Below are 15,256 nucleotides of genomic sequence, written 5' to 3'. Positions count from 1 at the left end.
AGAGTGGAGAGCACCAGTTCCAACTGTCACAGGACGGGAGAGTGGAGAGCACCAGTTCCAACTGTCACAGGACGGGAGAGTGGAGAGCACCAGTTCAAACTGTCACAGGACGGGAGAGTGGAGAGCACCAGTTCCAACTGTCACAGGACAGAGAGTGGAGAGCACCAGTTCCAACTGTCACAGGACGGGAGAGTGGAGTGCACCAGTTCCAACTGTCACAGGACGGGTGAGTGGAGAGCACCAGTTCCAACTGTCACAGGACGGGAGAGTGGAGAGCACCAGTTGCAACTGTCACAGGAGAGAGAGTGGAGAGCACCAGTTCCAACTATCACAGGACAGAGAGTGGAGAACACCAGTTCAAACTGTCGCAGGAGAGAGGGTGGAGAGCACGAGTTCCAACTGTCACAGGACGGGAGAGTGGAGAGCACCAGTTCCAACTGTCACAGGACGGGAGAGTGTAGAGCACCAGTTCCAACTGTCACAGGACAGAGAGTGGAGAGCACCAGTTCAAACTGTCGCAGGACGGGAGAGTGGAGAGCACCAGTTCAACCTGTCACAGGAGAAAGAGTGGGGAGCACCAGTTCAAACTGTCACAGGAGAGAGAGTGGTGAGCACCAGTTCCAACTGTCACAGGACGGGAGAGTGGAGAGCACCAGTTCCAACTGTCACAGGACAGAGAGTGGAGAGCACCAGTTCCAACTGTCACAGAACGGGAGAGTGGAGAGCACCAGTTCAAACTGTCACAGGACGGGAGAGTGGAGAGCACCAGTTCCAACTGTCACAGGACAGAGAGTGGAGAGCACCAGTTCCAACTGTCACAGGATAGAGAGTGGAAAGCACCAGTTCCAACTGTCACAGGACGGGAGAGTGGAGAGCACCAGTTCCAACTGTCACAGGACGGGAGAGTGGAGAGCACCAGTTCCAACTGTCACAGGACGGGAGAGTGGAGTGCACCAGTTCCAATTGTCACAGGAGAGAGAATGGAGAGCACCAGTTCAAACTGTCTCAAGAGAGAGAGTGGAGAGCACGAGTTCCAACTGTCACAGGAGAGCGAGTGGAGAGCACCAGTTCCAACTGTCACAGGAGAGAGAGTGGAGAGCACCAGTTTCAACTGTCACAGGACGGGAGAGTGGAGAGCACCAGTTCCAACTGTCACAGGATGGGAGAGTGGAGAGCACCAGTTCCAACTGTCACAGGACGGGAGAGTGGAGAGCACCAGTTCAAACTGTCACAGGACGGGAGAGTGGAGAGCACCAGTTCCAACTGTCACAGGAGAGAGAGTGGAGAGCACCAGTTCCAACTGTCACAGGACAGAGAGTGGAGAGCACCAGTTCCAACTGTCACAGGACGGGAGAGTGGAGTGCACCAGTTCCAACTGTCACAGGACGGGAGAGTGGAGAGCACCAGTTCCAACTGTCACAGGACGGGAGAGTGGAGAGCACCAGTTCCAACTGTCACAGGACGGGAGAGTGGAGAGCACCAGTTCCAACTGTCACAGGACGGGAGAGTGGAGAGCACCAGTTCCAACTGTCACAGGACAGAGAGTGGAGAGCACCAGTTCCAACTGTCACAGGACAGGAGAGTGGAGAGCACCAGTTCCAACTGTCACAGGACGGGAGAGTGGAGAGCACCAGTTCCAACTGTCACAGGAGAGAGAGTGGAGAGCACCAGTTCCAACTATCACAGGACAGAGAGTGGAGAACACCAGTTTCAATTGGCACAGGAGAGAGAGTGGAGAGCACCAGTTCCAACTGTCACAGGACGGGAGAGTGGAGTGCACCAGTTCCAACTGTCACAGGACGGGAGAGTGGAGAGCACCAGTTCCAACTGTCACAGGACGGGAGAGTGGAGAGCACCAGTTCAAACTGTCACAGGACGGGAGAGTGGAGAGCACCAGTTCCAACTGTCACAGGACAGAGAGTGGAGAGCACCAGTTCCAACTGTCACAGGACAGAGAGTGGAGAGCACCAGTTCCAACTGTCACAGGACAGGAGAGTGGAGAGCACCAGTTCCAACTGTCACAGGACGGGAGAGTGGAGAGCACCAGTTCCAACTGTCACAGGAGAGAGAGTGGAGAGCACCAGTTCCAACTATCACAGGACAGAGAGTGGAGAACACCAGTTCAAACTGTCGCAGGAGAGAGGGTGGAGAGCACGAGTTCCAACTGTCACAGGACGGGAGAGTGGAGAGCACCAGTTCCAACTGTCACAGGACGGGAGAGTGTAGAGCACCAGTTCCAACTGTCACAGGACAGAGAGTGGAGAGCACCAGTTCAAACTGTCACAGGACGGGAGAGTGGAGAGCACCAGTTCCAACTGTCACAGGACGGGAGAGTGGAGAGCACCAGTTCCAACTGTCACAGGACGGGAGAGTGGAGAGCACCAGTTCCAACTGTCACAGGACAGAGAGTGGAGAGCACAAGTTCAAACTGTCACAGGACAGGAGAGTGGAGAGCACCAGTTCCAACTGTCACAGGAGAGAGAGTGGAGAGCACCAGTTCCAACTGTCACAGGACGGGAGAGTGGAGAGCACCAGTTCAAACTGTCTCAGGACAGAGAGTGGAGAGCACCAGTTCAAACTTTCACAGAATGGGAGAGTGGAGAGCACCAGTTCAAACTGTCTCAGGAGAGAGAGTGGAGAGCACCAGTTCCAACTGTCACAGGACAGGAGATTGGAGAGCACCAGTTCAAACTGTCACAGGAGAAAGAGTGGGGAGCACCAGTTCAAACTGTCACAGGAGAGAGAGTGGAGAGCACCAGTTCCAACTGTCACAGAACGGGAGAGTGGAGAGCACCAGTTCAAACTGTCACAGGAGAGAGAGTGGAGAGCACTAGATCCAACTGTCACAAGAGAGAGAGTGGAGAGCACCAGTTCTAACTGTCACAGGAGAGAGAGTGGAGAGCACCAGTTCCAACTGTCACAGGAGAGAGAGTGGAGAGCACCAGTTCCAACTGTCACAGGAGAGAGAGTGGAGAGCACTAGATCCAACTGTCACAAGAGAGAGAGTGGAGAGCACCAGTTCTAACTGTCACAGGAGAGAGAGTGGAGAGCACCAGTTCCAACTATCACAGGCCAGAGAGTGGAGAACACCAGTTCAAACTGTCGCAGGAGAGTGAGTGGAGAGCACCAGTTCCAACTGTCACAGGACAGGAGAGTGGAGAGCACCAGTTCAAACTGTCTCAGGAGAGAGAGTGGAGAGCATCAGTTCCAACTGTCACAGGACAGGAGAGTGGAGAGCACCAGTTCAAACTGTCGCAGGACGGGAGAGTGGAGAGCACCAGTTCCCACTGTCACAGGACAGGAGAGTGGAGAGCACCAGTTCCAACTGTCACAGGACAGGAGAGTGGAGAGCACCAGTTCCAACTGTCACAGGAGAGAGAGTGGAGAGCACCAGTTCCAACTGTCACAGGAGAAAGAGTGGGGAGCACCAGTTCAAAATGTCACAGGAGAGAGAGTGGAGAGCACCAGTTCCAACTGTCACAGAACGGGAGAGTGGAGAGCACCAGTTCAAACTGTCTCAGGAGAGAGAGTGGAGAGCACGAGTTCCATCTGTCACAGGAGAGAGATTGGAGAACACTAGATCCAACTGTCACAGGAGAGAGAGTGGAGAGCACCAGTTCAAACTGTCGCAGGACGGGAGAGTGGAGAGCACCAGTTCAACCTGTCACAGGAGAAAGAGTGGGGAGCACCAGTTCAAACTGTCACAGGAGAGAGAGTGGTGAGCACCAGTTCCAACTGTCACAGGACGGGAGAGTGGAGAGCACCAGTTCCAACTGCCACAGGACGGGAGAGTGGAGAGCACCAGTTCAAACTGTCACAGGACGGGAGAGTGGAGAGCACCAGTTCCAACTGTCACAGGACAGAGAGTGGTGAGCACCAGTTCCAACTGTCACAGGACGGGAGAGTGGAGAGCACCAGTTCCAACTGTCACAGGACGGGAGAGTGGAGAGCAACAGTTCCAACTGTCACAGGACAGAGAGTGGAAAGCACCAGTTCCAACTGTCACAGGACGGGAGAGTGGAGAGCACCAGTTCCAACTGTCACAGGACGGGAGAGTGGAGAGCACCAGTTCCAACTGTCTCAAGAGAGAGAGTGGAGAGCACGAGTTCCAACTGTCACAGGAGAGCGAGTGGAGAGCACCAGTTCCAACTGTCACAGGAGAGAGAGTGGAGAGCACCAGTTTCAACTGTCACAGGACGGGAGAGTGGAGAGCACCAGTTCAAACTGTCACAGGACGGGAGAGTGGAGAGCAGCAGTTCCAACGATCACAGGACAGAGACTAGAGAGCACCAGTTCAAACTGTCGCAGGAGAGAGGGTGGAGAGCACCAGTTCCAATTGTCACAGGAGAGAGAGTGGAGAGCACCAGTTCCAACTGTCACAGGACGGGAGAGTGGAGTGCACCAGTTCCAACTGTCACAGGACGGGAGAGTGGAGAGCACCAGTTCCAACTGTCACAGGACGGGAGAGTGGAGAGCACCAGTTCCAACTGTCACAGGACGGGAGAGTGGAGAGCACCAGTTCAAACTGTCACAGGACGGGAGAGTGGAGAGCACCAGTTCCAACTGTCACAGGACAGAGAGTGGAGAGCACCAGTTCCAACTGTCACAGGACGGGAGAGTGGAGTGCACCAGTTCCAACTGTCACAGGACGGGAGAGTGGAGAGCACCAGTTCCAACTGTCACAGGACGGGAGAGTGGAGAACACCAGTTCCAACTGTCACAGGAGAGAGAGTGGAGAGCACCAGTTCCAACTATCACAGGACAGAGAGTGGAGAACACCAGTTCAAACTGTCGCAGGAGAGAGGGTGGAGAGCACGAGTTCCAACTGTCACAGGACGGGAGAGTGGAGAGCACCAGTTCCAACTGTCACAGGACGGGAGAGTGTAGAGCACCAGTTCCAACTGTCACAGGACAGAGAGTGGAGAGCACCAGTTCAAACTGTCGCAGGACGGGAGAGTGGAGAGCACCAGTTCAACCTGTCACAGGAGAAAGAGTGGGGAGCACCAGTTCAAACTGTCACAGGAGAGAGAGTGGTGAGCACCAGTTCCAACTGTCACAGGACGGGAGAGTGGAGAGCACCAGTTCCAACTGTCACAGGACGGGAGAGTGGAGAGCACCAGTTCAAACTGTCACAGGACGGGAGAGTGGAGAGCACAAGTTCCAACTGTCACAGGACAGAGAGTGGAGAGCACCAGTTCCAACTGTCACAGGATAGAGAGTGGAATGCACCAGTTCCAACTGTCACAGGACGGGAGAGTGGAGAGCACCAGTTCCAACTGTCACAGGACGGGAGAGTGGAGAGCACCAGTTCCAACTGTCACAGGACGGGAGAGTGGAGAGCACCAGTTCCAATTGTCACAGGAGAGAGAGTGGTGAGCACCAGTTCAAACTGTCTCAAGAGAGAGAGTGGAGAGCACGAGTTCCAACTGTCACAGGAGAGCGAGTGGAGAGCACCAGTTCCAACTGTCACAGGAGAGAGAGTGGAGAGCACGAGTTCCAACTGTCACAGGAGAGAGAGTGGAGAGCACCAGTTTCAAATGTCACAGGACGGGAGAGTGGAGAGCACCAGTTCAAACTGTCACAGGACGGGAGAGTGGAAAGCAGCAGTTCCAACGATCACAGGACAGAGAGTGGAGAACACCAGTTCAAACTGTCGCAGGAGAGAGGGTGGAGAGCACCAGTTCCAATTGTCACAGGAGAGAGAGTGGAGAGCACCAGTTCCAACTGTCACAGGACGGGAGAGTGGAGTGCACCAGTTCCAACTGTCACAGGACGGGAGAGTGGAGAGCACCAGTTCCAACTGTCACAGGACGGTAGAGTGGAGAGCACCAGTTCCAACTGTCACAGGACGGGAGAGTGGAGAGCACCAGTTCAAACTGTCACAGGACGGGAGAGTGGAGAGCACCAGTTCCAACTGTCACAGGACAGAGAGTGGAGAGCACCAGTTCCAACTGTCACAGGACAGAGAGTGGAGAGCACCAGTTCCAACTGTCACAGGACAGGAGAGTGGAGAGCACCAGTTCCAACTGTCACAGGACGGGAGAGTGGAGAGCACCAGTTCCAACTGTCACAGGAGAGAGAGTGGAGAGCACCAGTTCCAACTATCACAGGACAGAGAGTGGAGAACACCAGTTCAAACTGTCGCAGGAGAGAGGGTGGAGAGCACGAGTTCCAACTGTCACAGGACGGGAGAGTGGAGAGCACCAGTTCCAACTGTCACAGGACGGGAGAGTGGAGAGCACCAGTTCCAACTCTCACAGGACAGAGAGTGGAGAGCACCAGTTCAAACTGTCACAGGACGGGAGAGTGGGGAGCACCAGTTCAAACTGTCTCAGGAGAGAAAGTGGAGAGCACCAGTTCCAACTGTCACAGGACGGGAGAGTGGAGAGCACCAGTTCCAACTGTCACAGGACGGGAGAGTGGAGAGCACCAGTTCCAACTGTCACAGGACGGGAGAGTGGAGAGCACAAGTTCAAACTGTCACAGGACGGGAGAGTGGAGAGCACCAGTTCCAACTGTCACAGGAGAGAGATTGGAGAGCACCAGTTCAAACTGTCACAGGACAGAGAGTGGAGAGCACCAGTTCAAACTTTCACAGAATGGGAGAGTGGAGAGCACCAGTTCCCACTGTCACAGGACAGAAGAGTGGAGAGCACCAGTTCCAGCTGTCACAGGACAGGAGAGTGGAGAGCACCAGTTCAAACTGTCGCAGGACGGGAGAGTGGAGAGCACCAGTTCAACCTGTCACAGGAGAAAGAGTGGGGAGCACCAGTTCAAACTGTCACAGGAGAGAGAGTGGTGAGCACCAGTTCCAACTGTCACAGAACGGGAGAGTGGAGAGCACCAGTTCAAACTGTCTCAGGAGAGAGAGTGGAGAGCACCAGTTCCAATTGTCACAGGAGAGAGAGTGGAGAGCACCAGTTCCAACTGTCACAGAACGGGAGAGTGGAGAGCACCAGTTCAAACTGTCTCAGGAGAGAGAGTGGAGAGCACCAGTTCCAACTGTCACAGGAGAGAGAGTGGAGAGCACCAGTTCCAACTGTCACAGGAGAGAGAGTGGAGAGCACCAGTTTCAACTGTCACAGGACGGGAGAGTGGAGAGCACCAGTTCAAACTGTCACAGGACAGAGAGTGGAGAGCACCAGTTCCAACTGTCACAGGACAGGAGAGTCATGAGCACATGTTCAAACTGTTGCAGGACGGGAGAGTGGAGAGCACCAGTTCCCACTGTCACAGGACAGGAGAGTGGAGAGCACCAATTCCAGCTGTCACAGGACAGGAGAGTGGAGAGCACCAGTTCAAACTGTCGCAGGACGGGAGAGTGGAGTGCACCAGTTCCAACTGTCTCAGGAGAGAGAGTGGAGAGCACGAGTTCCAACTGTCACAGGACAGGAGAGTGGAGAGCACCAGTTCAAACTGTCACAGAACGGGAGAGTGGAGAGCACCAGTTCCAGCTGTCACAGGACAGGAGAGTGGAGAGCACCAGTTCAAACTGTCACAGGACGGGAGAGTGGAGAGCAGCAGTTCCAACGATCACAGGACAGAGAGTGGAGAGCACCAGTTCAAACTGTCGCAGGAGAGAGGGTGGAGAGCACCAGTTCCAATTGTCACAGGAGAGAGAGTGGAGAGCACCAGTTCCAACTGTCACAGGACGGGAGAGTGGAGTGCACCAGTTCAAACTGTCACAGGACGGGAGAGTGGAGAGCACCAGTTCCAACTGTCACAGGACGGGAGAGTGGAGAGCACCAGTTCCAACTGTCTCAAGAGAGAGAGTGGAGAGCACGAGTTCCAACTGTCACAGGAGAGCGAGTGGAGAGCACCAGTTCCAACTGTCACAGGAGAGAGAGTGGAGAACACCAGTTTCAACTGTCACAGGACGGGAGAGTGGAGAGCACCAGTTCAAACTGTCACAGGACGGGAGAGTGGAGAGCAGCAGTTCTAACGATCACAGGACAGAGAGTAGAGAGCACCAGTTCAAACTGTCGCAGGAGAGAGGGTGGAGAGCACCAGTTCCAATTGTCACAGGAGAGAGAGTGGAGAGCACCAGTTCCAACTGTCACAGGACGGGAGAGTGGAGTGCACCAGTTCCAACTGTCACAGGACGGGAGAGTGGAGAGCACCAGTTCCAACTGTCACAGGACGGGAGAGTGGAGAGCACTAGTTCCAACTGTCACAGGACGGGAGAGTGGAGAGCACCAGTTCCAACTGTCACAGGACGGGAGAGTGGAGAGCACCAGTTCCAACTGTCTCAAGAGAGAGAGTGGAGAGCACGAGTTCCAACTGTCACAGGAGAGCGAGTGGAGAGCACCAGTTCCAACTGTCACAGGAGAGAGAGTGGAGAGCACCAGTTTCAACTGTCACAGGACGGGAGAGTGGAGAGCACCAGTTCAAACTGTCACAGGACGGGAGAGTGGAGAGCAGCAGTTCCAACGATCACAGGACAGAGACTAGAGAGCACCAGTTCAAACTGTCGCAGGAGAGAGGGTGGAGAGCACCAGTTCCAATTGTCACAGGAGAGAGAGTGGAGAGCACCAGTTCCAACTGTCACAGGACGGGAGAGTGGAGTGCACCAGTTCCAACTGTCACAGGACGGGAGAGTGGAGAGCACCAGTTCCAACTGTCACAGGACGGGAGAGTGGAGAGCACCAGTTCCAACTGTCACAGGACGGGAGAGTGGAGAGCACCAGTTCAAACTGTCACAGGACGGGAGAGTGGAGAGCACCAGTTCCAACTGTCACAGGACAGAGAGTGGAGAGCACCAGTTCCAACTGTCACAGGACGGGAGAGTGGAGTGCACCAGTTCCAACTGTCACAGGACGGGAGAGTGGAGAGCACCAGTTCCAACTGTCACAGGACGGGAGAGTGGAGAACACCAGTTCCAACTGTCACAGGAGAGAGAGTGGAGAGCACCAGTTCCAACTATCACAGGACAGAGAGTGGAGAACACCAGTTCAAACTGTCGCAGGAGAGAGGGTGGAGAGCACGAGTTCCAACTGTCACAGGACGGGAGAGTGGAGAGCACCAGTTCCAACTGTCACAGGACGGGAGAGTGTAGAGCACCAGTTCCAACTGTCACAGGACAGAGAGTGGAGAGCACCAGTTCAAACTGTCGCAGGACGGGAGAGTGGAGAGCACCAGTTCAACCTGTCACAGGAGAAAGAGTGGGGAGCACCAGTTCAAACTGTCACAGGAGAGAGAGTGGTGAGCACCAGTTCCAACTGTCACAGGACGGGAGAGTGGAGAGCACCAGTTCCAACTGTCACAGGACGGGAGAGTGGAGAGCACCAGTTCAAACTGTCACAGGACGGGAGAGTGGAGAGCACAAGTTCCAACTGTCACAGGACAGAGAGTGGAGAGCACCAGTTCCAACTGTCACAGGATAGAGAGTGGAATGCACCAGTTCCAACTGTCACAGGACGGGAGAGTGGAGAGCACCAGTTCCAACTGTCACAGGACGGGAGAGTGGAGAGCACCAGTTCCAACTGTCACAGGACGGGAGAGTGGAGAGCACCAGTTCCAATTGTCACAGGAGAGAGAGTGGTGAGCACCAGTTCAAACTGTCTCAAGAGAGAGAGTGGAGAGCACGAGTTCCAACTGTCACAGGAGAGCGAGTGGAGAGCACCAGTTCCAACTGTCACAGGAGAGAGAGTGGAGAGCACGAGTTCCAACTGTCACAGGAGAGAGAGTGGAGAGCACCAGTTTCAAATGTCACAGGACGGGAGAGTGGAGAGCACCAGTTCAAACTGTCACAGGACGGGAGAGTGGAAAGCAGCAGTTCCAACGATCACAGGACAGAGAGTGGAGAACACCAGTTCAAACTGTCGCAGGAGAGAGGGTGGAGAGCACCAGTTCCAATTGTCACAGGAGAGAGAGTGGAGAGCACCAGTTCCAACTGTCACAGGACGGGAGAGTGGAGTGCACCAGTTCCAACTGTCACAGGACGGGAGAGTGGAGAGCACCAGTTCCAACTGTCACAGGACGGTAGAGTGGAGAGCACCAGTTCCAACTGTCACAGGACGGGAGAGTGGAGAGCACCAGTTCAAACTGTCACAGGACGGGAGAGTGGAGAGCACCAGTTCCAACTGTCACAGGACAGAGAGTGGAGAGCACCAGTTCCAACTGTCACAGGACAGAGAGTGGAGAGCACCAGTTCCAACTGTCACAGGACAGGAGAGTGGAGAGCACCAGTTCCAACTGTCACAGGACGGGAGAGTGGAGAGCACCAGTTCCAACTGTCACAGGAGAGAGAGTGGAGAGCACCAGTTCCAACTATCACAGGACAGAGAGTGGAGAACACCAGTTCAAACTGTCGCAGGAGAGAGGGTGGAGAGCACGAGTTCCAACTGTCACAGGACGGGAGAGTGGAGAGCACCAGTTCCAACTGTCACAGGACGGGAGAGTGGAGAGCACCAGTTCCAACTCTCACAGGACAGAGAGTGGAGAGCACCAGTTCAAACTGTCACAGGACGGGAGAGTGGGGAGCACCAGTTCAAACTGTCTCAGGAGAGAAAGTGGAGAGCACCAGTTCCAACTGTCACAGGACGGGAGAGTGGAGAGCACCAGTTCCAACTGTCACAGGACGGGAGAGTGGAGAGCACCAGTTCCAACTGTCACAGGACGGGAGAGTGGAGAGCACAAGTTCAAACTGTCACAGGACGGGAGAGTGGAGAGCACCAGTTCCAACTGTCACAGGAGAGAGATTGGAGAGCACCAGTTCAAACTGTCACAGGACAGAGAGTGGAGAGCACCAGTTCAAACTTTCACAGAATGGGAGAGTGGAGAGCACCAGTTCCCACTGTCACAGGACAGAAGAGTGGAGAGCACCAGTTCCAGCTGTCACAGGACAGGAGAGTGGAGAGCACCAGTTCAAACTGTCGCAGGACGGGAGAGTGGAGAGCACCAGTTCAACCTGTCACAGGAGAAAGAGTGGGGAGCACCAGTTCAAACTGTCACAGGAGAGAGAGTGGTGAGCACCAGTTCCAACTGTCACAGAACGGGAGAGTGGAGAGCACCAGTTCAAACTGTCTCAGGAGAGAGAGTGGAGAGCACCAGTTCCAATTGTCACAGGAGAGAGAGTGGAGAGCACCAGTTCCAACTGTCACAGAACGGGAGAGTGGAGAGCACCAGTTCAAACTGTCTCAGGAGAGAGAGTGGAGAGCACCAGTTCCAACTGTCACAGGAGAGAGAGTGGAGAGCACCAGTTCCAACTGTCACAGGAGAGAGAGTGGAGAGCACCAGTTTCAACTGTCACAGGACGGGAGAGTGGAGAGCACCAGTTCAAACTGTCACAGGACAGAGAGTGGAGAGCACCAGTTCCAACTGTCACAGGACAGGAGAGTCATGAGCACATGTTCAAACTGTTGCAGGACGGGAGAGTGGAGAGCACCAGTTCCCACTGTCACAGGACAGGAGAGTGGAGAGCACCAATTCCAGCTGTCACAGGACAGGAGAGTGGAGAGCACCAGTTCAAACTGTCGCAGGACGGGAGAGTGGAGTGCACCAGTTCCAACTGTCTCAGGAGAGAGAGTGGAGAGCACGAGTTCCAACTGTCACAGGACAGGAGAGTGGAGAGCACCAGTTCAAACTGTCACAGAACGGGAGAGTGGAGAGCACCAGTTCCAGCTGTCACAGGACAGGAGAGTGGAGAGCACCAGTTCAAACTGTCACAGGACGGGAGAGTGGAGAGCAGCAGTTCCAACGATCACAGGACAGAGAGTGGAGAGCACCAGTTCAAACTGTCGCAGGAGAGAGGGTGGAGAGCACCAGTTCCAATTGTCACAGGAGAGAGAGTGGAGAGCACCAGTTCCAACTGTCACAGGACGGGAGAGTGGAGTGCACCAGTTCAAACTGTCACAGGACGGGAGAGTGGAGAGCACCAGTTCCAACTGTCACAGGACGGGAGAGTGGAGAGCACCAGTTCCAACTGTCTCAAGAGAGAGAGTGGAGAGCACGAGTTCCAACTGTCACAGGAGAGCGAGTGGAGAGCACCAGTTCCAACTGTCACAGGAGAGAGAGTGGAGAACACCAGTTTCAACTGTCACAGGACGGGAGAGTGGAGAGCACCAGTTCAAACTGTCACAGGACGGGAGAGTGGAGAGCAGCAGTTCTAACGATCACAGGACAGAGAGTAGAGAGCACCAGTTCAAACTGTCGCAGGAGAGAGGGTGGAGAGCACCAGTTCCAATTGTCACAGGAGAGAGAGTGGAGAGCACCAGTTCCAACTGTCACAGGACGGGAGAGTGGAGTGCACCAGTTCCAACTGTCACAGGACGGGAGAGTGGAGAGCACCAGTTCCAACTGTCACAGGACGGGAGAGTGGAGAGCACTAGTTCCAACTGTCACAGGACGGGAGAGTGGAGAGCACCAGTTCAAACTGTCACAGGACGGGAGAGTGGAGAGCACCAGTTCCAACTGTCACAGGACAGAGAGTGGAGAGCACCAGTTCCAACTGTCACAGGACGGGAGAGTGGAGTGCACCAGTTCCAACTGTCACAGGACGGGAGAGTGGAGAGCACCAGTTCCAACTGTCACAGGACGGGAGAGTGGAGAGCACCAGTTCCAACTGTCACAGGAGAGAGAGTGGAGAGCACCAGTTCCAACTATCACAGGACAGAGAGTGGAGAACACCAGTTCAAACTGTCGCAGGAGAGAGGGTGGAGAGCACGAGTTCCAACTGTCACAGGACGGGAGAGTGGAGAGCACCAGTTCCAACTGTCACAGGACGGGAGAGTGTAGAGCACCAGTTCCAACTGTCACAGGACAGAGAGTGGAGAGCACCAGTTCAAACTGTCGCAGGACGGGAGAGTGGAGAGCACCAGTTCAACCTGTCACAGGAGAAAGAGTGGGGAGCACCAGTTCAAACTGTCACAGGAGAGAGAGTGGTGAGCACCAGTTCCAACTGTCACAGGACGGGAGAGTGGAGAGCACCAGTTCCAACTGTCACAGGACGGGAGAGTGGAGAGCACCAGTTCAAACTGTCACAGGACGGGAGAGTGGAGAGCACAAGTTCCAACTGTCACAGGACAGAGAGTGGAGAGCACCAGTTCCAACTGTCACAGGATAGAGAGTGGAATGCACCAGTTCCAACTGTCACAGGACGGGAGAGTGGAGAGCACCAGTTCCAACTGTCACAGGACGGGAGAGTGGAGAGCACCAGTTCCAACTGTCACAGGACGGGAGAGTGGAGAGCACCAGTTCCAATTGTCACAGGAGAGAGAGTGGAGAGCACCAGTTCAAACTGTCTCAAGAGAGAGAGTGGAGAGCACGAGTTCCAACTGTCACAGGAGAGCGAGTGGAGAGCACCAGTTCCAACTGTCACAGGAGAGAGAGTGGAGAGCACGAGTTCCAACTGTCACAGGAGAGAGAGTGGAGAGCACCAGTTTCAAATGTCACAGGACGGGAGAGTGGAGAGCACCAGTTCAAACTGTCACAGGACGGGAGAGTGGAGAGCAGCAGTTCCAACGATCACAGGACAGAGAGTGGAGAACACCAGTTCAAACTGTCGCAGGAGAGAGGGTGGAGAGCACCAGTTCCAATTGTCACAGGAGAGAGAGTGGAGAGCACCAGTTCCAACTGTCACAGGACGGGAGAGTGGAGTGCACCAGTTCCAACTGTCACAGGACGGGAGAGTGGAGAGCACCAGTTCCAACTGTCACAGGACGGGAGAGTGGAGAGCACCAGTTCCAACTGTCACAGGACGGGAGAGTGGAGAGCACCAGTTCAAACTGTCACAGGACGGGAGAGTGGAGAGCACCAGTTCCAACTGTCACAGGACAGAGAGTGGAGAGCACCAGTTCCAACTGTCACAGGACAGAGAGTGGAGAGCACCAGTTCCAACTGTCACAGGACAGGAGAGTGGAGAGCACCAGTTCCAACTGTCACAGGACGGGAGAGTGGAGAGCACCAGTTCCAACTGTCACAGGAGAGAGAGTGGAGAGCACCAGTTCCAACTATCACAGGACAGAGAGTGGAGAACACCAGTTCAAACTGTCGCAGGCGAGAGGGTGGAGAGCACGAGTTCCAACTGTCACAGGACGGGAGAGTGGAGAGCACCAGTTCAAACTGTCACAGGACGGGAGAGTGTAGAGCACCAGTTCCAACTGTCACAGGACAGAGAGTGGAGAGCACCAGTTCAAACTGTCACAGGACGGGAGAGTGGGGAGCACCAGTTCAAACTGTCTCAGGAGAGAAAGTGGAGAGCACCAGTTCCAACTGTCACAGGACGGGAGAGTGGAGAGCACCAGTTCCAACTGTCACAGGACGGGAGAGTGGAGAGCACAAGTTCAAACTGTCACAGGACAGGAGAGTGGAGAGCACCAGTTCCAACTGTCACAGGAGAGAGAGTGGAGAGCACCAGTTCCAACTGTCACAGGACGGGAGAGTGGAGAGCACCAGTTCAAACTGTCTCAGGACAGAGAGTGGAGAGCACCAGTTCAAACTTTCACAGAATGGGAGAGTGGAGAGCACCAGTTCAAACTGTCTCAGGAGAGAGAGTGGAGAGCACCAGTTCCAACTGTCACAGGACAGGAGATTGGAGAGCACCAGTTCAAACTGTCGCAGGACGGGAGAGTGCAGAGCACGAGTTCCAACTGTCACAGGAGAGCGAGTGGAGAGCACCAGTTCCAACTGTCACAGGAGAGAGAGTGGAGAGCACCAGTTCCAACTGTCACAGAACGGGAGAGTGGAGAGCACCAGTTCAAACTGTCACAGGAGAGAGAGTGGAGAGCACCAGTTCCAACTGTCACAGAACGGGAGAGTGGAGAGCACCAGTTCAAACTGTCTCAGGACAGAGAGTGGAGAGCACGAGTTCCAACTGTCACAGGAGAGAGAGTGGAGAGCACTAGATCCAACTGTCACAAGAGAGAGAGTGGAGAGCACCAGTTCTAACTGTCACAGGAGAGAGAGTGGAGAGCACCAGTTCCAACTATCACAGGCCAGAGAGTGGAGAACACCAGTTCAAACTGTCGCAGGAGAGTGAGTGGAGAGCACCAGTTCCAACTGTCACAGGACGGGAGAGTGGAGAGCACCAGTTCCAACTGTCACAGGACGGGAGAGTGGAGAGCACCAGTTCAAACTGTCGCAGGACAGAGAGTGGAGAGCACCAGTTCCAACTGTCACAGGACAGAGAGTGGAGAGCACCAGTTCAAACTGTCACAGGACAGAGAGTGGAGAGCACCAGTTCCAACTGTCACAGGACAGGAGAGTCGTGAGCACCAGTTCAAACTGTTGCAGGACGGGAGAGTGGAGAGCACCAGTT

The sequence above is a fragment of the Pristiophorus japonicus genome, chromosome 20 (assembly GCF_044704955.1).
Source record: "Pristiophorus japonicus isolate sPriJap1 chromosome 20, sPriJap1.hap1, whole genome shotgun sequence".
In the NCBI taxonomy this organism is placed as follows: Eukaryota; Metazoa; Chordata; class Chondrichthyes; family Pristiophoridae; genus Pristiophorus; species Pristiophorus japonicus.
Note: the sequence above shows the minus strand (reverse complement) of the source record.